Genomic DNA, 27,510 nt, shown 5'->3' with positions numbered 1-27,510 from the left:
GATTTGACATGCTATATCATTGTGGGGGAAGCCCTACATAAACTATAGAAAATGCTAACGTTTTTAAAAAGGATTTCTCTTTCTGCAGAAAGGAAATGACAAGAACTGTAGACACTCAATTTTGCCCCAGTGCCTGAAGGTAACTTGTGGGTGGTATTTTGGCAAAGGAAAACATATTCTGTTAGAGACACAAAATATGGCACTCTATTACATCTACCCATCCAGCAATGGAGGCTAGAGATGGAAAAATTTATTATCTCTTTTGTTCCATATTTGGATATGAAGTCATGGAGACAATAAGCTATAAGGTTCTATGTTAATATATTTCATATAGCCCCATATGGTGATTTTGTATATTTTCTAGAAAACAGGTGGAGGAAGATACCATTTTTAGACCAGTGAATAAGGAAATATCAAAGCAGAAATTAGTAGAGAAATCCTAAAATATGAATTAAAAAAAAAACCTCTTTTAGTTTTAGTGATACTAACTATTCACATTAACCCAGGTATTTTCAACTCTTTCCTCAAGGAGGAACAAGAAATCCCCTGTGTTTCTTTACAGGCATAAACCTCATTAATGCTGTATCACTTAAATACTCTCACAAATTAATATGAGATTAAACATATGAAAGCAACAAATTAAAAAACTTGTGAGATCTTTATCGATTAATGGAAAGAACGGTAATGCTTCAAGATGACATGCTTTTATATGTAGTTTAACAGGCATAAGATTTTTAATAAATATTATGAAGTCTTATCATTATACCCATGCCAGATGCTGGATTGTACAGGCGAAGGTTAGTTTGAATGTGCTGTCATGTTAGACATACTTGCCAATATTAAACAGACTGTGACTACTATCAGTACATTTGTCTCTCTCTAGGGCATTTTTAAGAATTTTTTAATTAGCTCTTGTTTCCAAGCAGTGCTTTCATTTTTCTTGATAAAGCTTTTGTTTTTCCTGGTTTTATTGACTTCAAATTAGGTTCCACATTTCCTATAGTCATTATAATAAGAATATGAAGCTTTTAATAATGTATGAAAACTAGCAGTGACAAGTATCTTACAGTGTTTTCAAATACAGTTAAGAATGAGATAGTTTAATAGTTACTTTCTTTTATAGTTTTAATTTTGGCAGTATCTTGTAGAAACAGTGTTTCTCATTAGAGAATTCAAATAATAAAAGTCTATTAAAAATCAATGAGAGGTTGAGCCAACATGACAGAAAGCATACTCCATAACATAGGTGCTAATCTTAGCCCAGTTACTCCACTTTTCATGGTCAAGGTAGAAGGGACTTGTCCAAGAGTTGTGTTTGCTTATCCTATTTGTCTCTATTTGGGGATAACTATAGGTATGCTAGGTTAAGATAAGAGTGAACATGTTCTATGTGCTGCCAAGAGGACGTAAATCAAAGTATAGCCTGAATATAGTTTAGCATGATTTCTATCTTATCTGCACCCTGAGAGCCTATTGTGATTCTCTGAGCCTACTGTGTAAGATTTACAGCCTAGATACCCTTAAGACTCAATCTGGCAGTCTGTGCTTATTTTCTTTTTTTCTTATAGTCAGTTTTTCCAATTGACTCTTAATTAGGGCAACAAATTCAGTGACATAGGTTTTAACCTATTGTTTTGTACCAGCAGTCAGATTTAAGTCAGTGGTTACAAATGTACATGATTCTCAACAAATTAAAGTAACCATGCGATAGTCATTTACCTTTACAGATATTAATAGTGAGTTTGCCAAGCAACAGTGTTCACTCTTACCTTGTAAAAAATGATGTTTATTAATGGTGCATCGCCTTTCACAGCAGAGTTCCTCATCCTATTTTGCTGTAATGATTGAGCCAGCATCAGATTTTAAGAACGAATGTTATCATTATTCACTACAGTACTCCACCAAAGCTTCACCAGAAAGCAATAAAGAACAAAATGTATATTTTAAAGACCCTCATTTTCTCCTAAATGCTTGAATTAAGTTGCAGACTGTGGTGTTTTGAGAATTGAGTTATGTCCTAAAGTAATGCTTCTGAAGAAGTGCATCATGCTTGGAAATTTGACTTTGATTAGACTTTGAGTTTTCTAACACAGGCTTTCTGATTTTCCTCAACTGTAGCTGCCACTGGATTTTGCATTCTGGCATGTGGATTCTTTCTGTCGCCTGAGAGAATGATGAATAGTTGTCTGAGTAGCTCCGAGCACATGCTTATTTCCTCTCCAATAAGAACAACAGTCAATATCATTTAGGCACAGGAAAGCATCACTACAATGCAAGTCCAAGGACTGCTTTCGTTTTTACTGCTGATTCTAGGTACTAAATCGTAGCTCTTTCACAAGCTTATTTGCGTTGCTTCTATGCTCCAACAAACAGGTACTGGTAAAAAAGTTGGGCCTTCAAATGTCCTAACATAATAAAGTATGAATTCGAAAAAGGACACGGTACATAAAGTACCTGTGAAACTGCAGCAGTCCTAAAACTTATGATTCTTCCACTCCAATTTGAAACTCATTTTAATGACAGCAACCCAAAACAGAATTCAGTGCATGAAACAAACATTTTGAGAGTAGGTAAAAAGCTGTTTAAGGTTTTTGTACTGAAAAAAAAGTCTATTTATTGGAACTGAGAAGTTTGTAGATCTGTATCTTTTGATGAATTTCATGACTTTAAACTTCTGTTTGTTTGGAGAAAGAAGCTGAAACTGGTAAACCATCCTGCTCTTACATTTTCAAGATGAAAACTTGGAAGGATAATTAATTGGACATGAACATTCTTGAGAGAGAATGAAATGTGAAGGAAAAAGTTAGGAATTGAAATACTTTGCAGTGGTCTAAATTTGACATTTTTATTTTCAGCTTGCAGAATTCTGTGAGATGTTTAGTGACTTCTATTGTTGGAATCCCATAGTGTGCTACAGGAAAAAGAAAACAACTTTAGATTTCTTGAAGACTCTGTATCACTAAACGGATGGTACTTACAGATGCACTTACAGACTGGCATCACATTGGCAAGGTACACTGTGTCATTTAATCACAACACATTAGTAAAGCTTTCTTGCTAGTCACTTATGTCCTGGTCCTGATCACTGAAATGTAGGAAAGACCTTATGGCTGAAGGGATTAATGAAGCCCAGAATACTGTATAAAGTATTCTGGAGCCTGAAGTTAGGGTTTCTATAATACAGCAGTAAGCATGTGCCTGCTCTTAAATTACCTATTGTGCTAACCAGACATATTATCTAAATATCATCACAGTTACACTACAAGTAAACTCAATACTGCAAGCATCAAGCAATAATAAAACTCAATGACCAGCTTCAAACTTTGTATTTTTCTAACCATTCCAGGATGGGAGTCATTAGCCAGTGTCTCACAGGATATACTGGTTCATGATCAGAAATACTGTTGATAAATTAGTAAAAAATTGCAATTTCCACCTTTTCAGCCAACAAAGCATAAGGTATGACATGGAGTGCAATTGCCCTCCATGTAGCCACAGACTATGAAAGCTCTGCACTGCTCAGTATCTCCTTGTACGGTGCACAAGCATTTCATCACCTTTGCCCACCTAGAGTGGAGGTGAGAATCTACAGCTTTCATCTAGTGCAATATTTGTATTTGCAAAAAAGTAAATGCTTTAAAATGATGTCACATCCCAGTTAGTACCACAGAACGGAATGGTGCACAGAATGGAAATCAGACACAAAAAAACTGTGCATAGGAGCCCCCTCAGCCCACACAAGAGTAATACTTACTCCTAGCATCTGCAGTCTCTGTTATTCAAGCCTTACCCCAAATTGGGATTGTCTTAGACCTAGTTTTCTCTGCCTGTAACCCACTTTCCGATTTTCAGAGCAGCTCTACCTGTGCTGGGCTGAGCCTACATGGCACGGCAGCGCATTAACAGCATCCTTTTGTGTACTCTAGCAATAAACAGATAAACATGCAAAAAGACCAAGACAGTTACATACCTGCCAAAACCTGCTTCCAGGGCCCTGCCTTCTGTGCAGAACTGGGTAATAACTAGGGCCAAGAGAATAATGTATACATTTACTGTTGATATTGATCTGAATTTTTAGATTAACCCTCTCTGGATGTTGTTGTCCACCTATGTAGCTGTCACTGGTGCTGGTACACTCTCAGTCAAAAGGAAAAACCAAAAAGAATAACCATTGAGATGAGACAGCCTGGAAACTAAGTTGTTTTTCATAGCAACTCCATGTCCCTTGTACACTAAAAATTCCCTATATTTTTGCTGGTCACTGATTTTGCATTATCAGAACATTGTTATACCACTGCTGTTTCCACCTCAGCATTTAGCAGTTTAACGGTATTAGCTACTGAATATCTAAATGGGCATTTCTAAACAACAAAAAAAGGCAAAAAAGAAATGAAAGAAAGGATCACGTTTGACTTACAGCCTCATTTTTAAAAGGTTTATTGGTAAGATAATTAGCATGAGCTCCAATTTGAGAGTCAGCATCCCTACAATTTGGGATCTAGGGGAAGATGGCATTCTGTAGCTATAAGTCAGTACAGAGCAGCTGAGAAGCACAACCATTCAGCAGGGGTGCGGGAGGTGGCTTCTGAGCATCTGGGAACCTACAGGCTGCACGCTGCCAAAACAACACTACTTTGTCAGGACACATTCATCTTCTCTTTTCCCATTCCCCTGCACAGCCAAGCAGTTTGCTGGATGCCATACCAAGTGCTGTAAGCAGCAGAGCCGGAGTACTGCATCCTGCATATTCCTTGTTTTATCTCCCAGAAGGCCGGCAGAGCCCTGCCTACAGTGAGAGGGTGATGAATCCAAGCCCCAGCTCTCCCAGGTGTCAGGTACTGCTGCTCCCTCTTACACAAGTGATAGCCAGACCCCATTTCTTCACAAGAGCACTGCATTGCTGGCTAAAGGCCAGGCAGATCTCAGCAATGAAGGTGTTTCTTTTTTAGGTCAGATCTTTTCAGGCTTTTTTGTTTTCTCTTGGAAAGCTCTCCTGCACTCATACTGAGTGCAGCATTTCAAAAGCAGTCTGCTAGAACAAGCTAGAACAAAATATGCTTTTGACAGGAATAAAACTTTACGGTATCCTTTGATATGTCAAATTATATCAGTGAATATCAAAAATGTTCTCCAAAACACAGCTTGTTTTTAATGCTTAAAGTTCCTGGCAGAAGTGTGCCAAAGTTGCTATGAAACAACTTGCTAAAAAATAAAACAATTTAAAAAAGGATATTTGTGGATGTTTTTCCAGGTCTGTCAAGTTTCCCTGCAAATGATCTCTGTATGTAAATTGTTAGGTTACTGAAAGAAAAACGTACTCAGCAAACCTAAATCAGTAAGTCATACAAAAGACAAAACAATTATTTTCTTTTAGGACAGAAGAAAATAAAAGTCTTATTTAATTACTCCTCCCAGTGGTACCAGGGTTGGTTGGGAAGATGAGCTGGTACAGATACACTGAATTATCTCAACATTTTGAGCCTAGGTAGATTGCCATCACAGTATATCACATCACAGTATGCTAGAGATTGGAAGGGACCTCGAAAGGTCATCTAGTCCAATCCCCCTGCCGGAGCAGGAACACCTAGATAATGTTACACAGGAATGTGTCCAGGCGGGCTTTGAATGTCTCCAGGGAAGGAGACTCCACAACCTCCCTGGGCAGCCTGTTCCAGTGTTCCGTCACCCTCACCGAGAAGAAGTTTCTTCTCAAGTTAAAGTGGAACCCCTTGCGTTCCAGTTTGTACCCATTACCCCTTGTCCTATCATTGTTTGCCACTGAGTAGAGCCTGGCTCCATCCTCGTGACACTCCCCCTTTATATATTTATAGACACTTATAAGGTCACCCCTCAGTCTCCTCTTCTCCAAACTATAGAGACCCAGCTCCCTCAGTCTTTCCTCATAAGGGAGATGCTCCACTCCCTTAATCATCTTGGTTGCCCTGCGCTGGACTCTCTCCAGCAGCTCCCTGTCCTTCTTGAACTGAGGGGCCCAGAACTGGACACAATATTCCAGATGGGGTCTCACCAGGGCAGAGTAGAGGGGAAGGAGGACCTCTCTCGACCTACTAACCACCCCCCTTCTAATACACCCCAGGATGCCATTGGCCTTCTTGGCCACAAGGGCACAGTGTTGGCTCATAGTCATCCTGCCTTCCACTAGGACCCCCAGGTCCCTCTCCCCTACGCTGCTCTCTAACAGGTCGTTCCCCAACCTATACTGGAACCTGGGGTTGTTCCTGCCCAGATGCAGGACTCTACACTTTCCCTTGTTATATTTCATCAAGTTATTCCCTGCCCAACTCTCCAGCCTGTCCAGGTCTCGCTGGATGGCAGCACAGCCTTCTGGCGTGTCAGCCACTCCTCCCAGCTTAGTGTCATCAGCAAACTTGCTGATAGTACACTCAATTCCCTCATCTAAATCATTGATGAATATATTAAACAATACCGGTCCCAGTACTGATCCTTGAGGCACTCCACTAGTTACAGGCCTCCAACTAGACTCAGCCCCATAGACTACAACTCTCTGGCTTCTCTCCTTCAGCCAGTTCGCAGTCCACCTCACTACCTGATCATCCAGTCCACACTTCCTCAATTTAGCTGTGAGGATGCTGTGGGAGACTGTGTCAAATGCTTTGCTGAAGTCAAGGTAGACCACATCCACCGCTCTGCCATCATCCATCCACCGCGTTATTTCCTCATAAAAGGCTAAGAGATTGGTCAAACATGATTTCCCCCTGGTGAAACCATGTTGACTGCCCCTCATAACCCTCTTATCCTTGATGTGCCTTAAGATGGCCATGACTTGATAAGTTTCTCTTAGAGAGCTTATCTGTGAAAAATGATGCCATGGTATCCAGTATTCTGTGCCGGCATTTGTATTGATTCACCCCTGATGCTGGACAAAACACTCACAAGTAATAAGTTCCTCCTAATGACTTTCTCAAGGGCTTATTACTTGTTGCTTGACTTGTTGTCACCAAATGATCCCTCATTTGACCATCCTATTTATTATAAAACAACTGACAAGTCAGAAAGCAGAAAAATGGCACCCTGGTTCACCTATTTCCTCTTCAACCATAACAGTCAATATCATCTATCAAAAGGCAGTGTTGGCAGTGACAAGTCAATTGAGCTATTTCAAAATTTTGAGACAACACCTACTTAGTTTAAGATGAAAGGGAATCTGTGCTCTTCAGATTTCCTATGATTTTTTTTTCTTACTAATGAATACATTTGCACTGGAAAGATTAATGGATTATGTTTTGACACAATGAAAAGAATTCTCACAGTACAAAAGTATGGAGCTCATCAAGCAACAGTAAGATTTAATTAGTAGCTGAGATGTCTGCAATGTAGAATCCCAGCACCTAGCAAGCCCTCACAAATGTGCATATGACTTAGCTGATTTTCAATGCAGTGAATTAGAACACTGTTTCAAACTCATGTGTTGAGCTGCTTCACAGATGAGGTTCATTAACTACAGACCATGAGAGCTGGAAAAAACTAAGTGTATCTCCTCCAGACAAGTCTCAGTGCAACAGAGCTGAAGTCCATCCTCCCATATGACACAGACCTGAAGATAACCTGCCTTTCCGTCTTCCTACACATACAAAGAGGATGTAAATCACTAAGAAACCAAAAGAACAGATACTTTTTTTAATGCAGTCTACAGCAGTTTATATGGATAGATAGTATGCAAAACAGCACTGTGGGAATATGCTAAGCCGAAACACAACACATTGCTGCAGCTCAGCTGAGAACACAGGGACTATGCTCATTCATTCCACTGGTGAATTTGGTCTACACAATATATTAAGCTGGGGCTTTTTCAAACCTCTGTTCAAAAGTTCAAGCTTAGCTTGCAGTTTTCATCCTGTACTATATTACACGGAAATCTTGCCACCCTTTTGTGAACTCAGGGTTGTTGGTTTCCTTCCTATTACTACTTTTGTTATCATACTTCCTTATTTATTTAATCAAGAACTGGGAGCTCAAGAAAACCTCAAGATAGGCCATTTCAACAATAGTTCTGGCCTAAATGAAATTAGGAAGTGATAGGATCTTGCCACAAATTCAATTTCAGCTCTCTCCAGTTGCGATCTCAGCACTGAGGATCTCCCAATTTCGTTGTGTTTCTCTGCATGCCACAGAGGAAAGGAAAGAGGCCCAACAGAGAGTTTTCCAGCAGGGGACAATAAAAATCGTATCTGCATGCTATGCTGGCTTTCTTCCACAGACCCCAAGATTGAAACAAATTAATCTAGGACTGAATCTAAGAAGCCAAAGGTTTCCTGAGCTCTGTATCTAATTCTTCATTTGAGATTTTGTCTGTATTTTGCTGCTTTCTTGACATGTATGTCTGGCAGTTAAATAGACAGAGCGCTGCAAAATGGGTTTGGAAGTGTATTCGTAAAAAGACTGCAACATAGCAGAGAAGAAAATTTCTAGTTAGAACCAATAATAACATTTCCACCACTATAAGCCCTGCTATTGGCCCTTACTTGTTATGAGACCTATGTCCAAGCTAAACAGAGCTTTACAGTTTTTAAACAATGATGAAATCGTACATTATCCTTTCTCATACCCATCCACACTTCCATGGCTGGATATTTCTAATAATTGCACTTCTACAAGTTGCTAAGAATGGCACCATACCCTAGTTAACATTTGCAGAACAGTGCTTTAGAAAATGTATTTGCATGTCTGTTACGGTGACTCATTGGAGCTGGAATCTCTCTGTGATGGTGCTTGTTAGAAAGAACATTTTTTGGATCTGTTTCAGAAAGTGGCATGCTAGTGGCTTGACAGGTAGTTAAATGAAAAATTTTGTTCCACCTCTTGGTCGATTCATAAAATAACTAAGTTACCATCACCCTTTCTCTTCTAGGGAGCAGTACACCTACTCACATTTCTCACTTCTGACAAAAGTGAAGACTGATGCTTCCTGTTTTCTGTAATTAGTTTCCTGTACTAATGGTAAAGAATAAATAGAATAAACTTGTTTCAGATCTTTCTCCCTATGTGTCAAGAACACACTTTGATGTCCAGAGACTTCTTCATCTGCATGACATACAACTTCAGTTTAAAGAAATACCTTGCTTAAAACATTCCTAAAATCTACCTCTGTTGTGTTTGTAAGGTACTGAGCTGGCTTTGGGCTGGTTTTTTTTTTTTGTAGGACAGTCTATTTTTTTCAAATATAAAATAGACACAGGGGAATAAAGTGCATATAAAAGTGTTTGCAGGGAGCTACAGTGTTTGAATTGACGTGCATTAATAGTTCAAGTTATCTATGATAAAATATTCTGTGGTTATTATTTAACGCATGGAAAGGTCAAAAATCCTCTTCATGTGAAACCTGTTGTAGCCTACATCAAAACTTAGTGAGAAAGATCAAGGGTCTGATAAAAGCCTGAAAAGCTGTTAGCAGAGGTTTTAATAAAGACCTGTCTCCTGATCTTATTGTCTTGTAAATAGCGTTCATCACAGTGTGGCCTTTTACTTGGCAGGATAAGCAATGATCTTCAACATTACTTGTAAGGGCTTTTTATTTATAGACATCTCTGACTATTAAAGCCTAAACCCGTCATGTGCTGTGTCATATTCTTCCACATAATGCACGTATAAAACAAATAGGTCTGCTCTTCAGAGAAAAGCCAGTGTGTGGTAACTGCACAAGGGTTTGCAAAAATAAGTGGCATTACTAAAAAGAATTAGAAATGCAATTACTGTCTCTATAGACATATTTGGCAATGTCTGTACAAATGGAGAAAAACTGTAACAAGCCATGAAAGCCCTAAGTACAAAGGAGAGACAAAGTGGGAGACTGGTTGCTGTATAATGGGCAAAAGAAAAACCCAAGGGATGATTTATTTTAACAGCTGTGTTTTGTAAGTGCTATGGAGGAAGCTGTACTTACTGCAGATAGCCCTGAAGGAGCTTACAGCTTTCTATGGAGACCTGTTATTTCTTGTCTGTCTCCCCCGCTTTTTTTATTGGAAAGGCTGGTCTTCATTTTAAAACTTAGGCTCAGATTGTTTAGTTCTCCCAAATATCAGGTACCAACTGCACAGCTGGATAAAGACAGCAACAAAACAGCAACAATAAATACAGACAAGGAGCAAGCTGACGACAGTATTACACAAAGGAACAAAATATGTCAAAAATAAATGCAATTGGCAAAAATGTCTGTAGCTGTACTCACTGAACTCTTACTATTCGCCACAAATGAAGTGTGCATACTCAGAATTTAAGAATCAGATTTGTCCATGCACATATGGACAAATGTCCATTCACATATGACACCCAGAGTAACAAATACAAAAGTGTCTCATAGAATGCCAAATAGAGCAAACCCAGTGGGTAGTCAGTCAACTAGTTCAGATGTTTCTCAGCTTCAACTTTGTACACCCCAGACTGCACTGGCATGTGACCCTCTCTGTTTGCAAACTGCGGATGATATTCCCCAGCATAAATTTAGCCAACTCTAATTAGCACTTCCTTGCAGAGGTCCCGAGCCCTGACTAGCAGTTATTCTTATTCCAGGGGACCATCACATCAGGGAGTTTGCACGAAGCCACTCAGTACTGCAGGTTAGGACAGTTTGCTGGACCTAACTACTGCCCCCCAGTTGGCTTCTGTGCCAAGAAACATTTTCATTCATGTAAATTTACTTTAACATGTAGTCCAAGGGCTTGTTTTGTGGCACTGTAAAATTTCCGTACAGGCAAGCATGCTAAAAAAAATTAACCACAAAAAAATTAGCCTTATTTATTTGGTTGCAAATGAAAATCACCATGGTGACACTGCAGTAGGATGATTGAGTCTGTTGTTGTGCCGTGTTCTAAATTCTGATCACTTTCTAAATGGTGCCTATGTCTTTGCAATACACTGAAGCAACAAGGGGAAGCAGCACAAGGAGCTTTTTACCCATGTGAAAGTCTGAACAGGACATCAGTAACTCTTCCACAAATTAAAAGCTAAAAGTGCATTTCTCCATGCCTGCTTCAGCACAGATGATGAGAGCTTACCTATTGCAGGCGACCAGCAGGCATAACGTCATGTCAGATCCCTTAAAACAGGAAAGAGCTGCTGGAAGTTTTGATAAATAAGACTTTGTTTCAACATCCCAAAATTTCTTAAATGTAGTTTCTAGCCTATATGTGAAACTTCTTACAGACTGAACATCACAAAAGCTAATTAGGCAGAAATGTAAAAAGAAAACAATTAATAGCTCTATGTGGTAAACTCATGTATTATCATCCTGTGGTACTTACCTGAAGCATAGTCACTTCAGAAATCAAACATTTTTCACATTACCCAGCCTCTCTAGTCTGTACAGTAGCCAGGGCATTAAAAGCTGACTGAGGCAGTGCCTGACTTCAGCCCAGAACAGGCAAACACACACTGCACATGAAGGATGTTCTCATTACTAAAGAGCTACAGGTCATGTCATTGTCATCACCTTATTTTAGCGCTGCTCATTTAAGCAGAGATGTGTTCACTCTCCTTGCTTCCTTTCATCTCTTCTTTCTGATGCATAGGAGACCGCCTGATGTTAGACTTTTTTTCTTCCTTTTCTTTTCTTTTAGGATAACTTCAAAACACCTGCCAAGGAGGTTCCTACTCCTCAATTAATTCATGGTGAGTTGATAACTGCATTGGAGCTCACGTAGTCTGGAAATACTGCTTAGTCATGCATACACTGTTTTTGATCTCTCCTTAGGACTGAAGCCTTGTTCTTCTGAAGACACACACAGATTTAGACCGATCGTTTTAACAGGTCTGTGTCGGTCCCCAGATCAATGCATATGGTAGTGAACTGAATAAAGGGGGAAGTGGGGAAATATACTGCTATAGATGGCATATGAGTGGCACATAAATTCAAACAGTGTAAAAACAAAGTCGGAGAAGGTGAACTCACAAGAATAAATGACCCACATGTGGTATTAATGACTTGTGGAGTTAGAAAAGGGAACGTTTTTCTCCACTTAACTTAAGCAATTCTCACTAATAGTTAAAACTACCCCAATGGAATCATAAAGTGTTAACTGATTTGTGACGTAAACTCATCTCCCAGTGCCCAAACCACCACTTATTTCTTCATGTCTTCCAATCTTCAGATCCCACAGCTCAGCTCACAATTGCTTTGTTCTGTGAAACAGTACTGTGGTACTTCATTTTGAGAGAGCACACAGACTGGCTCATCAGTTGGATTTCTACTCAAACTACAATCACTAGTTGGTGGCTACTCAAAGTACACTGCAGTGGTGAAGGCTGAAATAAGTGCAACAATAAAGGAAAAAAAAGACATGGAAGTGTCTTCAAATCATTGAAATTGGCATTTCTGTCAATACCTACTTATTCATCTGGTTATTGTCAAGTTGAGGAAAATTCTGGGCAAAAGAAAAAGCTTTTTCATAGGATAGAAGAAGTAACATGCATTAATTTAAGCATTAATTAAGTGGAATGAAATGGTTAAAACCAGATGAAGATCACAGGACAACCGATAAATTTCAGTGTCACTTCCATTAGTTTACTTACTGAAACTTACACAGCATCACTGAATTCTGTATAGTGATCCACAAGCAGATCTGAATGAACCTGTAGCAAAAGTGCTGAGACCCAAACCTGTTAGCAGCATAGCACAATACTCGTTAATCTCTCATCTATGAAATCCATTTCTTTTTCCAACAGATAAAGGTTTTGGATAATTTTATTTTGAAGGAAAGCAACTTCTCAGTGGATAAATCCTTCATCCTCCTTTTATTGGTTTCAGTCACAGCTGCTATCACATCTGACCCCTAGAACCCTTTCTGTACCTGCAGCAGAATACTATCTTAAATTGAATATCAAGAGATTATGGAATGATAACTTTTGTAAATCAAGCTTAAACTGTTTTTGTGTTGTGGTTTTGGGTTTGGGTTTTTTTTTTCCAGAGCTAAGCAGATCTAAGGACAAAAAAAATACACAAACTCACAACCTTCAGAAACAACAACCCTGAAAACAGCAGGAGTTACTGTGTTTAAGCAGTGCTATGGTCCTTGCTTCCTGTAACTTTAGACCTGAGATGATGGCAAGAAATTTTACTTACAGCAAACAGTGATATTATATTACTAGATTCCAAAGAATTTGCCAAGTATGAGGAAGACCATTCAGGGGAAATGCTAACAACTTCTGCCAAAGCTCACAAGCAGCCCAGGAAGTGTCCCTAGGGCTTTCTTTAGCTTTTGATGATTTCCCAGGTGTTTGATGTTAAGCCACACAGAGCTGGATGTGTGTGTTCTTCTCTTTCATGTTACCCAGGAGAAGTGTTTTTCTTACTAACTTTCAGGGCAATTCCTGAGACTATCTTGTGTGGCATTTTCCCAAATAAAAATTATAATTAAAGTATGACAATATCAGTAATAGAGAGCACTGAAGACAAAATCCAGACATCTGTACACATGCTGGGGAACACGCTGTTCAGAGAGAGGTTTCATTGGAAAAAGAAAATCCATGTAAGACTTTTGTCAAGTGGGGTACAACCACAGTGCAGACCAAAGGGGAGATGTCACTGTGTTAGCTGGTCAGTCCTGCCCAGGGCAGACACAAGGGAGAGTGTATAAAATCATGGTGACATAGTGATGAGCCAGACTGAAACACATTTAGACTATCTCCTGCCCAATACCAAAAATCAGACAAGGATTGCAGTTTAAGCCCAGAACTTCTCAGCTACAATCTTTTCTCTGTCCATACCATCCTACCTTTTTACCCCTGTTTAGAGCTTTAATAGAATAATACTCATTGAGTGCCTGTGCATGTTCATGCCTGCCTGTGTTTGCATGTGCGTGTTTATAATTTACAGACCAATTTCAGCTCAGTAGGACAAGACATGAAAAGTCTCAAGAATAAATGAAATGACACAGGTTTAAAGGACCTAGGCAGGTGTGTGGGGACAGATGGTCAATGCCCTAACAGGGGGAAGAACAACAGCCTGACCTCAAAATCACTGGCCATTAGGGATACCAAAACAGAAGAAAAACTTGGTACATGCCTAAGCCCCTTACTACACTAAGTTTACTTAGTTACCAACCTTACCCACAAAGTAAATCAGGCTTTACTGGTTCCAGTCTCCTCAAAGCATCTTGTTCATGCTGCGTCCTTCTACTCCATTGAGTAATCCTAAAGAAGGCGTGATGTCTACTGCTGCTTAGTATGAGGGACTTTATCCCAGGCTCAAAAGTGCAAACCATGAACACTTACAAGAACAAGGTTTTGGGCTCTGGGGAACTATTAAAGATTGATAAATCTCTGCCGAGGTAAGAAAGGAGCTGAATAATTTGGCCATCATTTAATTTCTTTTGTACATGATTGTTGCCTTCATACATTTGCCTCAGAGCAAAACCAATTTGGCTTTCATTAAGGTTTAAGAAGTCCTAGCAAAATTTCCTGTGACTGGAATTTTATCCAATTAATGTGAAGGACACTATCCACATGCAAAAAAAATATTTCCATTTACTTACAAATATTAGTGCTCTTCTTTTGTAAGTAAATAATATAAAGTTGTAGGAAAATAAAAACAAAACAAGCCAAAACAAACACATACAAAAACCCCTGATTAAAGATTTTAATTCTGAACTGTGGATTATTTGATGTCGAAGACAAATTATGGCTCTCAGGTCTATCTAGATGACAACTATGATTCAGCTGGATAATAATGAATTCTTTTCTATTTGAATTAGATACCGTATGAAATAAAAGCTAGCTTCAAAACAGTCAGTGTGATAAGGAGATGATCTAGCAAAAACCACCTCACTCTTTAGATCAATTTTTTCTCCTCATGAAAAGTTATTATAGACTTACATGCTATATTTAGAAAGTACAATTTTGTTTTCAAAGAGATGGAGTATGTTCTAGACCTACCTACAACACTGGGGGTTATGGCTCATGCTTGTCAGGGCCAAACCCCCAGCTTTGATACAAGGTAAAATAGAGTCAAGTAAATGAGTCAGAACCTAAGCAATCTACGCTTTTAGATGGGAGAAGGCAAGATTAACACAGTAGACCATTTTTAGTCTCAGAATCTGTGATGCTAAGTCACTTACTGCACTGTACCAGCTTTTCTTGCTCACCTATTGCCTAAGTGTTTAGTTCTCACTGCAGCTCAGCCAGGGAAGCTCCTAATGGCAGTGTGCAAGATGATATAACAACTACCATGATCTAACTGAGGGTTAATTTAGGATGTAACATCTTCTCTAGATTAAACACTAGTCTGCTGGCCACATTTCAAGGTGATATGCGAAGGAACACAGGCTATGGAAAAAAAGCAGTTACAGGGCTATATATTAAAATGAGTAAGACAGTGTATCCCCATGATAGACTGAAAGGATACCAAGTGACAGCTCTCTCAAACAGTACTCTCCTAAAGCACAGTGTTACCCTAAATAAATATATCCAAATTCACAGACAAGTAGGTCTACAATGAAATCTTCTAGGATTTTTCAAAGCTAGCAATAGTGTATCATCAAGTATGATCAAGTACGTTCTTACTCACTTTCTAACTCAGGCCGCTGTAACCATTGCAGTGAACAATAAAGACAGGTTATGATGCTTTTCACTGGAGTTGTACCACTGGTAAAGATGTTTGATTTCCAAAACTACACAAGAATTCTTGATATCAAGCGGTTGGAATGACTAAGCCAGGTGCCAGACTGGGATCTTTGGAGATTTATCTTTTCCATACAAGAGCTTATGCAGCCACTCCCTTTCAATGACCCACTCATTTGACTCGCCAGTTGTGGCTAAAAGGCTTCTTCCAAAAGGGAGAACACAGTTCATACTCAATTTGCAATTGAGAGTGGCACTCTCAGATGTTCTGATGAAAAAGAGCTCTTGTTGTGATGGTGGCTCTTGATTAAAGTAATTCAGCCATAAGAACAAAGCTGACAGCTCTAATTTGTTTCACACAAGCCAGCCCAAAGCCAGATTTAACTGGCAACAAACCAATAAATGTCTACACTTTAAAACGCCTAAGCCACCCAAATATATATTGAAGAACACATATTTTTTTAATATTTATGTCTGTACTTACTTATATTTAAAAAATGGAAACTACAGATTCTGAAATTCTGTTCTTCCTCCCCTTGATCTATTTTCTACTTTCTGACAGCACAACATCTCTAAAGCAGCTCAGATAGGAAAAGAATAAAGTAAATGGCTTAGGCATTACTTTTTCTTTTTCTTTTTTTTTAATTTTTAAATCTTGCCATCATGTCAGGAGTTCTAATAATCATACGTCAGATCCAAAATAATTAGGCCTACACCTGTTTTTAAGCTGGAGGATAACTGAAGTCGTGACAACCAAAAGCTCTTCAATTATAAGAAAAAGGTGGACATGACAACTCAGGGAGGGCTGGATCTATTGCTAGACTGAATATTATTCTGGCATATTCATTTGACCTAAGGAATTCACCTTCAGCTATCAGCAGAGGATCTACATGCTTAGAAGAGGTTTAGTCAGAAAAACTAATAATTCATGTATATGTACTGGGTAAAAGATGCCACAAAGGAGCTCGAGAACCCAAGCAAAGCAATTATCAGGTGAAAGGAAAAAAAAAAAAAACAGATAATCTTTCCTCTACTATAAAAACCAAAATGACACAATTGGTACTTGTGGAATTAATCAAGGACTCCTATAAGGTTTGTCTTCATTCTCAAGCCTGGACATGTATTGCCTGCAAAACTGACAGAAGTTTCAAGAAAATTAACTCATTTTGTTTCATTCATGAAAACTGTTTTCCCTAAGGGTCTACAGAATTCTTCCACTATCATTTCTCCCTGTTCCCTCAGCTAAGTAGCCAGTAGTTCCGTAGCTTATTCTCTACTGTGAGCATGAGATCCACTGCCCTTACTCCAAAACTAATCACAAACAACAAGTTACTCCTAACAATCTCCCAGTCCATTAAGGTCATTCCTGATGTCATTCAGATAGTGCTTCTTTATTACTGCCCTCAAAGCATCAGTGCTGATAAAGACAGAGCCAAAGGAGGCAGAAAGTGATTCCTCCTATTCGGGTTAGTAGCAGTTATTGGCAAAGGAAGAGAATGAGACCCGGGGCACAGCTGCCCCAGATAAAAGGCTCTTTTCCCTCCAAGAACCAGCACTGCCTGAACCTCAATGGTGTAATTAATAAGTTAAAAAAAAAACAACCAACAAGACAAATGCTAAAAATGTTCCCCTTCAAACCAAAGACAATTAACAGGAAACATTAGGAACTTTATCTGTGCAAAGAAAATAAGTCTGATCACTCAATTAAAAATAAATCAGATAACACACTCCAAACTGATTCCAGTGAATTAGTACTCAGGAGTTTCCGATTAATTGCTGCCAGACAGCCAGAAAACATTGTCTTCTGTAGTGTTAATTTTTGTTCAAAAAGAAAATTACACTGCCAAGGAAAACATTTCTTGTGTTGTTAGCACTGTTATCGGAAGTGTCTTATTACACAAGTTTAAAAAAACTGGCATTTTGCACTGCAGAGACAGATCAGATGAGTAACAAGAGTTGTGGAAGAAGAGGGAAGTGAAAAAGCTGTCTCCTTATCTTGGTATTAAACCATAAAAAGCAATTGAAACTTTAATCATGTCATTTTTCAGAAAAAACACTGTGGGGGGGAGCATCTTTGAGAGGTGCAAATGAATTTTTCTCATGATAGAAGTTACATTAAATGCTTAATGGATAGAAAAACAACACAGAATTTCACCAGATTCAAAATATAGCTATAATCCGTTAACAACGTTACATTTGTCTATGGCATCATTTGCTGAATACAATAACATTTGCATTACCCCTTTGCAGAAGAAATGGCAGTGCTGGGTAACATGGCCATGAGGAGACACACAGTCTATAGGTGTAGAGCTGGATCTAAGATGTAGCCAGAATGAGCACACAGCACAGCTGACTTCTCAGTGTGCATCAAACATGGCTGCCTCATTGCTGAGGTTCATTAAAAGAAGTCAGCAAGGATCCTTCCTAGTTAGACAAAAAGGCCTGATCAAAAGTGGAGGCACAAACCAGGGAGGAAAAATCTTAATCATTCTGGGATAGTTGTGAAAGCAGCTACTGAAAACAGCCCACGTTTACAGCAGCACACTTTTAAGTACTCAGATCCTCCTTTGTACTGACTATCCTGGTAAGAGAATTCCTACGACAGAGCTAAACGAAAGAGTTTCTATTCTCTCTTTAATGATAACAATGCATTCCACTATTATGGTGTTTTCTTCTGTCTATAAAATGATTTCCAATATTAGCTAATTCAAAAGCTTGTCCATTTCACACAGCCAGCTCCTACAGCAATGTGGCTGGATTGTGCTAAAGACATAATTTCTTACCAATGCTAGTACTTGTATCCCCAAGTATATCCTTACTGTATCATCACAATTTGCAATACAATCACCATATAAAATATTTATTTGCCCAGGCACACTCTATAAAATGCATATCGTAGAATAGTTAACTGTTTCATAATCACTATACTTCACACCTGGCCCAGTGGCAAACACATGCCTTTTACATTCTTTATATACAAATTCAGAAGAGGTGAGTTGCTTTTACCAGACACCCTTCTGACTTTGCAAACATATATACATTCCATACAAAGAGGTACGGTGATATTTGTGACAAACACTGTGCGCAACTACAAACTATCCTGTACTGCACCCGTGTAACAAACATTTTCATCAAATATCTATTTGCTCAAATGAAGCCCTGTGGAAAGGGTTCATGCATGGTGCATTTGCGATTTAAGCTCAACCTATACCCCAAGTCTCTAAGCACAGGCAAATACCCCCAGGGTGAACAAAAGAATATCTGAACACAGTAACTACAAAATGATTCTGGAACTTGATGGAAAGCGAATGGACAGTCATAGCCCTCCCTGTTTCTCAAGTTAGGAGACAGGATATGAAAACATGAGAGATACGGAAAAAATCTTCTATGAAAGTTTTATTGATAGTTCTGACTGATCATAATCTCACTGTTAGGAAAAAAAAAATGTTGAAAAGAACACAGAGGTAGGCCTTTCCCTCTCTTTCTCCACTTCCTTCCCTTCTCCACTGTTCCCCCTAATTATAATGCTTAGGTGGGAGAAAAACAATTTTGGGTTAAAACTGCCATAGTTCTTCCTGGTCAAAATGAAGGAAGACGTATGTAGAGCACCTGCATTAGTAATGGATGCTAAACTTCTAACCTCAGTTCTGTGACACAAGGCAGACAAGCTTTGCTCCAACATAGTTGCAGCAGATTTACACTGGAGTAAGAGACAAGAAGTCAGCTCAAATGAACACAGAGAAAAAGGACAAGTTTGTTCCTCTTTCAACTTTGTATTCTAACTGCTACTCCAAAGCATATATCCCAGTTTCTAGAGTCATTCAAAGCCACCAGTCTGGACACAAGAAAGGTTCCAGAGTTTCCCCTTCTCCTTAAAACCTCAGCCATCAACTCAGGTCTGTCATTCTTTTCAAAGACAGAGATTTTCCATTTGAACAGTAACAATTCAACATATCTAGGACCCACACATATTTACCCTTTACCAAGTAAGTAAGTCCAAAGGAGGGCTAGGGCACTTTTCCTATGAAGGCAGGCTGAGAGAGTTGGGCTTTTTCAGCCTGGAGAAGGCTCAGGATGAGACCCTGTAGCAGCCTTCCAGTAGCTAAAGAGGGCCTGCAAGAAATCTGGAGAGGGAATTCTTAGAAGGACATGTAGTGACAGGACAAGGAAAAATGGTTCTAAGCTGAAAGACAGTAGATTTAGATTAGATACCAGGAAAAAAAATAATCTTCATTATGAAGGTGGTGAGACACTGGAACAGACTGCGCAGAGAAGTTGTGAATGCTCCATCCCTGGAAGTTCAAGGCCAGGCTGGGTGGGACTTTGAACAATCTGGTCTAGTGGAAAGTGTCCCTGCCCATGACAGGAAGGTTGGAAGTTCATGATCTTTAAGGTCCCTTACAATCCAAACCATTCTATGATGCTACGATTCTATGAAAAAAAATCCCTCTGCATTATCAAGCAATAATTATTTGAAATAAATTGAAATAATTTTAAATTTGGAAAAGATAAGCATTAAAAAAAATAAAAATCTGCAAATATTTGAAAAAAACATGGTATTGTCAGAAGACTGCTCTATGTATTCAGTTGCTTGTTTTATTCACTGAAGCATTCTGGTCAATCCAGAAAAGGCCTAGGAAATCTTACCCGTCTCATAAACGATCACAGATGATAAAGAGAATCAAAGCAGTCAAATCTTTTATTTCATATGTATCACTCTTACATGCAGGTCCAGTTGCAGATGGTGGAATGCAATTCCACAGCTTTTTGTTTACTGTTTTCTGTAGCATTTATTGTTAATTATGTTGGAAAGGGATGACTGGATTTTAGTTATGATATTTCGATTTTCAAGAACACATTTGATAGGCATGTTTAATCATAAAGTCACTGTAAACTTGCAAATTGTTAGCTGAGAATGAAACATCGGAGAAGTGTTCCCTTATATAACAGGACAAGTCTCCTTTCTTAAAGATTTTGAATGTATTTTCTCATTTCTCACATTGAATTCAGGTATACCAGCTTTTACCCTTGTTATCTCTAGTCCTATAGCACTCAAGACATCATGCAACATCCAGTGAAAAATGTTAGCTTTGGCCAGACTATTGTGTCTATATGCATACTTCACAAGAGACTAAAGTGGATCTTATCAGTTAGTAAAGCAAGAAGCCAGGAGGCTCAGTATTACTGAGAATGTACTTGCAATTTAAGGATGCAGGGCTCAAAGTGGGATCCTTAAGAATTGAAGACAGATGTTCTCCTACCTAAGAGCCAACAGAGAGGCCAAATTACTGACAGATGATACACTTGAAAGCCATAGTAAATAATGACAACTGTTCACTAGGAGCCCAGCAAACAGAGGAAAGAGGTTAACCAGTTTGCGCACCCATTGGGCTTACAAGTACTACCTATTAATTCTTGTGATTAAATTCAGATACTACTCAGTGGAGTTAACACAACCGAACACTTAATTTCTACACTGAAATTTCCCGAAATGCTCTTGGAAATCTACACATTTTACTTGAAAAGGTCACCCTGTAATGCAGAGCAGTGAGACAGCCATGCCTGTGGTTTTGGAAAAGCAGCTGAACAAAGAAGTGGTTCTTCACACTCAGGTGCTTTCCACAGTAAGATTTCTTTAGAAGAAAAATGAAACTTCAGTTGAATTTTGCATAAATGTAACATTTCTGGTATTTGTCTTTGTATGAGAAGTGTCTTCTCAAGAGGAAAAGAAGTTCTCACTTAACTGCTTATTAGTTATGAGGAAAGCTGAAAAGGTCAGAGCCTCAGCCATGATTATTGGCTGTCTGAGCAGGCGTGTTAATGCTGCAGGCTGCGTTGCAGTCCCAGATCAAGATAAAGCCAGTTACTGAGCTCATTTGGACATCAAAAAACATCTAGCCAGAGCAACAAAGACCTCAGCATGATCTCATTTACTCAATCTGCTTTTGTTTCTAATGTGTGTTTGATGTTTTTTGCAGTATTCAAAGGAGCACCACAATAATGAGAAAATAATATCCCATAGCCTTTTTTCTTCCTATGCTGACATTTTTAAAGAACACACTGATAATATGACATTATAATTACAGAACCACTAGGCCCAGTTCTGAAGTTCTTACTTAGTTCCTGGTCAGGAAAACAGAACAATTTCTGAGGTTTGAGGCATAGTGAGTTCAATTCAACACTTTTTAAAATTGATTTGTTAAATAAAATATGCTGAACAAAAAACAAGAACAACAAAGGTTGTGTTGCAAAAGGCTGGCACAAAACTTGATTCCCCTCTTCAGGAATATACATTAAAACATACGCAAAAGCACATGCAAGTCACTCAGTTATTCAGGAATCTTTGTTGTTTATTTGACCCATCTGGAAACAATAACATGAGGGGAAACTTGGTAGAAAACAACGCTTTCTTCCTGCTTGCTCTGCCAAAAGAACAGGTGCCACTGCTCTCCCATGTGCTGCTGAAAAGCTGGGCTCTGCAGAAATAGTGCTTCCCAGAAAGGACCAGCTGAGCCTTGAGTGAGAAAATGGCTATCTTTCAGGAAGCCCTCCAAAACCAGGGATAGGAATGTGGATAATTTTAAAGGATAAAAAGGTGAAAACATATGCTTGTGTAGCCTGTGGTGAAACCTACAGATTTAAATCTATTCTTTAAGTTATAAGAATAATGTAGGTCGGTGTAAGGGCTGTGCCTCTGCCACACTCAGGCATCAGTAAGGCAGCAACAATTGCTCCCCAGCCCACTTCTGCCCAGGTGAGTTTCCCGACTGATAGATAAAGGACTCCTGCGAGGCAGTCCTGGCCTTGCATAGACAGCAACAGCAGCTGACCGATAGGAACCCCGGATGGAGAGCTCTGGTTTCTGCTCTATATTATGCTCAGATATATTTATTACTGGATAGGATACTTTTTTCTAGATACTTAAGAGATGTTTTCATAACACAGTACATTTTCATAAGGTACATTTTGTACACAGCTAGAGATAGTCAACAGACCTCAGAGTGGTCATGTAGAAATTACAACAATTCACTGGACAACAGTTGAGGGAGTCTCCCCTGACCTAGGTGAAGAAGCTGTCACAAAGATGTCTGTGATGGAAACCCCCATGACCATCTAGACAGTGAATGACCACCCTGTTAATTGCAATCCTTATGTAAGTATTAACCTCTGCAGACGATACCAATAAATCAGATTCTTTAACTTACAGTCTGTGCATGGGTATCTGTGCAGCACACCAGTAGAGAAAAGAAACAAACTCAGGCATGATATGACCCAGATAGTATATGATATAAAGTAACAGGAGTTTTCCTGGAGGAGAAAGGCTGTTCAGCAGTTTGAGCTTTAGCTCAAGGCTTAGGGGACACATTTAATTTTTAATTCCCTGCTCCAGCTATTTCCTTCCTATGAGGTTTCTGGATATTTTCAAGATAATAAACCTCTAAGTACCTTTAGTATTGGACCCTTTACAACTTTCCTGTAACTTAAGTCTTCATTTTTACATTGAGTATTATAGAACTTCCTTATCTCATGGGAGTGTTTCAAAGGGCTAATTGCATCTTCAATGGTTAGGTGCTCAGGTGCTGCAATGGTGAGGGCCATGTTAACATCTGGCTCATAGTCTTGTTGATGTGGCGCCTGGCTGTGTGACTAGAACAAACCCCTCCACCTTTTAGTACCTTATTTCTTCTTCAGAATTAGAATATTTTTCTACTCCCTTTGCAGAGTACATTAAAGCAGCACTCATTAATGCCAAAAGGTGATGAGAAAAATAATGATGAGCGGCTTCTGCAAGCTCATAAATAAACAAAACATACTCTTGTAATCAGGATCTTTGATAGCTTTACTATGAAAAGAGACTGTAGACAACCAGGGGAAATAAAGACTGATCTAAAACCCAAAGGAATTAATGGTTTACATTTTGGGGTCCTTGCTATTATGCAGATAAATAAGTCACTTTAAGAAAAAGAAAATACGTAAACTGCTCAGTATAAGATTGAGATATTCTCTGCACACAGAACAGAACTTTTAGAACCTGGGGAAATCCAAATATTTTGGGGGGTTTAGACATCTTAAGTATTTTAATCATAAATCTTGGTCCTTCAGTTTCTCTTGAAAGAAACTTGACGCTCTTCAATAGTTCTGTAGACCTTTAAGCCTCTTTACACCTGGACTTCTATGATCCAAGAGTCACAAAAGTATTTAGACACTTAGAAATTGCAGAGAAATGAACACAGAATTTTCAAACGCTTGTAAGTTTAGAAGTTCTAAATCTTAGTTTCTGCACTTACGCTCCTTTACATTCTAGTCAGTGCCTGACCATAGAGTTTCATAGTTCGATGCCCTAAAAATCAGATCTTCTGCCATTTAGGTTCATTTGAAAATTTTACCCAAATCTTATTGCTACAGTTTTTTTGTGCTTCCCTTATCAGTAACAGACGAGCGACTACTGAGACGATTTCATACAGTATGAGTCATCTGGAAGTACTTTGGTATGGGTTTTACTAGAGCTTAAATAATTGAAACTTATTCCTTATGACTTATCATTTATTTGTGTAACAGTGGTAATGTAAGGCTATACATTATCCAAAATGAAATACTTAAATAAAAAGGAAAATGAAAACCCACAGCTTTTTTATATTTCCCTAAGTCATGGTGGTTGATCTACCTTATTAGATAAAACTGTAGAGGTGATATCTGCTGCATCAGGTATTACTTCCACCAACACATCACATATTCACTTAAACGTCACCTGACTGCTGTGCCAAAATGTAAAAATCCTTTTAAAAAAAGTTGTAAAGTGATAGCTATTACTCTTGATACATCTGATGCATCACTGTGCAACCCATTTTCCATTAATAGATGATCTTCAAGAGAGGATATAAAATGTTACATAGATGACAAAAGCTTGGTACATTGTCCAAACGAAATTGCTGATTTGGGAACTTAATTCCCTCCACACTGGAAGGACAGTATAAAGATCATTGATGCCACTAAATCAAACTCTGTGTTAATGATCTGTGTGAGACCAAGGTGAGGGTCAAGCCTATCATTTCTGCAAATTTAAGTTTCCTTTTAACTAGATCCATCTTTACAGAACGTGGGGCATCCATTCCATTATCAAGCTGCTGTAAGATGCTTACGGTTGATATGTTTGGCAAGCAAAATGATTTGTAACAGGAAAAAAAAGGCACATGAAACTCAAGAGAATATGTGGTGCTCAGAGATTCGTTCACAGATTGTTTTTATGGCAGCTTTTCCACATTCATTTCCTACTTAATCACTGGAAGCATGTATTACTGAACTGCAACTATGTTCAGCATGGCTGGCAGAATCACCTATGAAGTCTTTTGGTGAATGATATTCTAGGTCAAAATAAGGAAACCATGAGATGTCTTCATTATAACTGAAATGTTTCAGTTCAGATACACTTACTGTCAAACTAAAGACCAAGAACAGGAAGAAAAATAAAAATACTTATTATTCGAATGTGCAAATCTATCAGTTAAATGCATAGATGACTGTGTAGCTAGATACCGTTAGTGTTTTGCAGATATATATGTAAATGAGTTCCTTTTCTTGTAGACAAATCTCTGGGATTCTGCACCTTCAGAAAGAGGACATTACCTGTTTTCTCAGTATTGACATAAAAGCCAATAGCTTTTTTCTGTTATATGGTACAGTTTTTCTTTTTTATATAATCCAGGCATGGGCCCAAATTGATGTTTTTAACATCATCCCAGAATTGAGAATAAGTTGAAACCAATATATTTTTTCAGAATGTTCCCAAATGTCTAGTTATTAATACTACTTATATGCATTTTGACTTTGTGAAGTGAAATCACATCTTCTGGGAATCGATCCAGGATGTTTGCCAAGGACTGTATGTACATCAAGGACAGTACATTTCCCAAGAAGTGCATTTGGTAGCTAAGAGCCCTCAGAAACAATGTTTAGATTATCAGTGAATTAAATACTCTCTTAAGACAAAAATCTGCCTACAGACTTAGCCCATCAATCACTGCCATGCAAGTTAAAAAGAGAAGAGGAAAATGTATTTATTTTTGGAATTCATATTGATTTTCATGCAATGTGCTGAATTTTCTGCTATACAAAGCCAAAATGACAAAATTCATCAACATGTATGTCATAAATCAAGATAAATAATCAGTGATCTCCAAAATGGCTTTGAAATCACCAGGGTAGGTGGAAGATGATTTTCTAGCCTTGGACAATGCCATACATCAGGAATTTCAATTTAGCTAAAAATTGCCCTGTAATATTCATGTCCTATCTGGGACAAAGAAATTGATGTATTCTCTCTTTTTATAAGCATAAGCACAAAATCAAAGAAAGAGAAGATGGAAAATGCAAACCAGTTTATACATTCATGCCTGTATCAGTCATGTTTGATCGTTCCTTGGTGTACTGGTCCAGTGCAGAACTCAAACACCATGTTTTACAGCTGAAATTCTAAGGTCTGCTCTGATATATCCACTTACCACATAACACTCGGGACATTTTCTATCTTACAGGAAAATATTCAGTAAGCACAGTATTTAAAACTTCAAGCTTACAGTAGTTGTTTCCAACAAGTATCTCATAATCTCCAGTATATGAAAAATATTTTGCAACTAAGTTGTACTAATTTGTAGCCTCATGAATCTTCAAAAGTTTTTAATACAAACCAATTGGCCTTGGATAAAAATCTGGAATTAAGTACCTTAAAAGGGTAAGAAAAGGTGACTGGGTTCTCATTGAAAATATTTTATTGGAGACAGTCCATAGCTTTCCACTCCTTTAGAACTTCCATCATTTCAGCTCTTCATCAAATAATTTCAGTGGGGAATTTTACTGTCATTCCTCAAAGCCTCTTGAATCCTTCCTTCACATCTCAAATGGTCACTTGCAAGGACTAGTTTGATAGCCAAGGGCCAAATTCTTCAGTTGTTTTCAGCCAGCCCTCCATCTGTGCATTGCTAACGTCACTATAAAGGCTGCTAATGTGGACAGGTTTTGTAAAGTAACCAAACACACTGGATTAAATGCATGTATGCAAACCCCATACATACGTACATGTATAACAATGCGTAATAAGTACTATGAGATACGATGAACAGGCAAGCTGCAAACACAAGCAATGGCACATTGAAGTTGTAATGCAGAGAGAGTCTGCCTTTTATTCACTTGCAATAATTTTTTTCTAGGAAGGAAGGATTTGGACTATTTCATTCATATTGTATTTTCTTTGATAATGGTAAGATATTGCTGAAATTATGAGCATGTTCTACCCTGAAAAAAAGCAAAATAAGAATTGTGTCTTTCCATTATGTTAGGATCTTTATTGTCTCTCATTTTTTCTATTACTTCCTAAGAATAAAACCCCAGGGCCAGTTTTCAGAAACTTCACCAACTTCAGGTACAATTCTGGTTTGCTAAAAAAACAGGCAAAAAAACAGTGGGTTTTGCTCCCTACAAAACACCCACAGAGATTTCCAATGTTCACACAAAATCTCTGATTCTACAGTGTAAGCCTAAAGATTCACATATGAAATCTGTTCATGATAATATTTCCTGTCTCTAAAAGATGAAACCATGCTGCCCACATTTCAGTGTACCCCTCCAAAGCATTTACGAGTTTCATGTCAGAGGTGGAGATAATTATGCTAGGTTTAGAGATAAAACACTAAATAGAAAAAAATTAATCCTAAGCACTTTAACAGCACTGATGCAATTAAAACCTCCCTTCTATTCAGCTGTGATAATATAAGCAATCACACATAGCTTCTGGGGTTTGGAAGATGCTCATCAGAAATTTTTCCCTTTTGTTCTTTGAAGCATACTCACTCACTTAACCTATTAATTTTCTGCCCATTTCCAGAAAGCAGTTAAATATCAGATGTAACTTCAATCGCCTCATTG

The sequence above is a fragment of the Pezoporus occidentalis genome, unplaced genomic scaffold (assembly GCF_034315485.1).
Source record: "Pezoporus occidentalis ecotype Australia unplaced genomic scaffold, CSIRO_AGI_Poc_V1 ctg53, whole genome shotgun sequence".
Classification (NCBI taxonomy): Eukaryota; Metazoa; Chordata; class Aves; order Psittaciformes; family Psittacidae; genus Pezoporus; species Pezoporus occidentalis.
The sequence above is the reverse complement of the archived record's forward strand: the minus strand, read 5'-3'. Positions refer to the sequence as shown.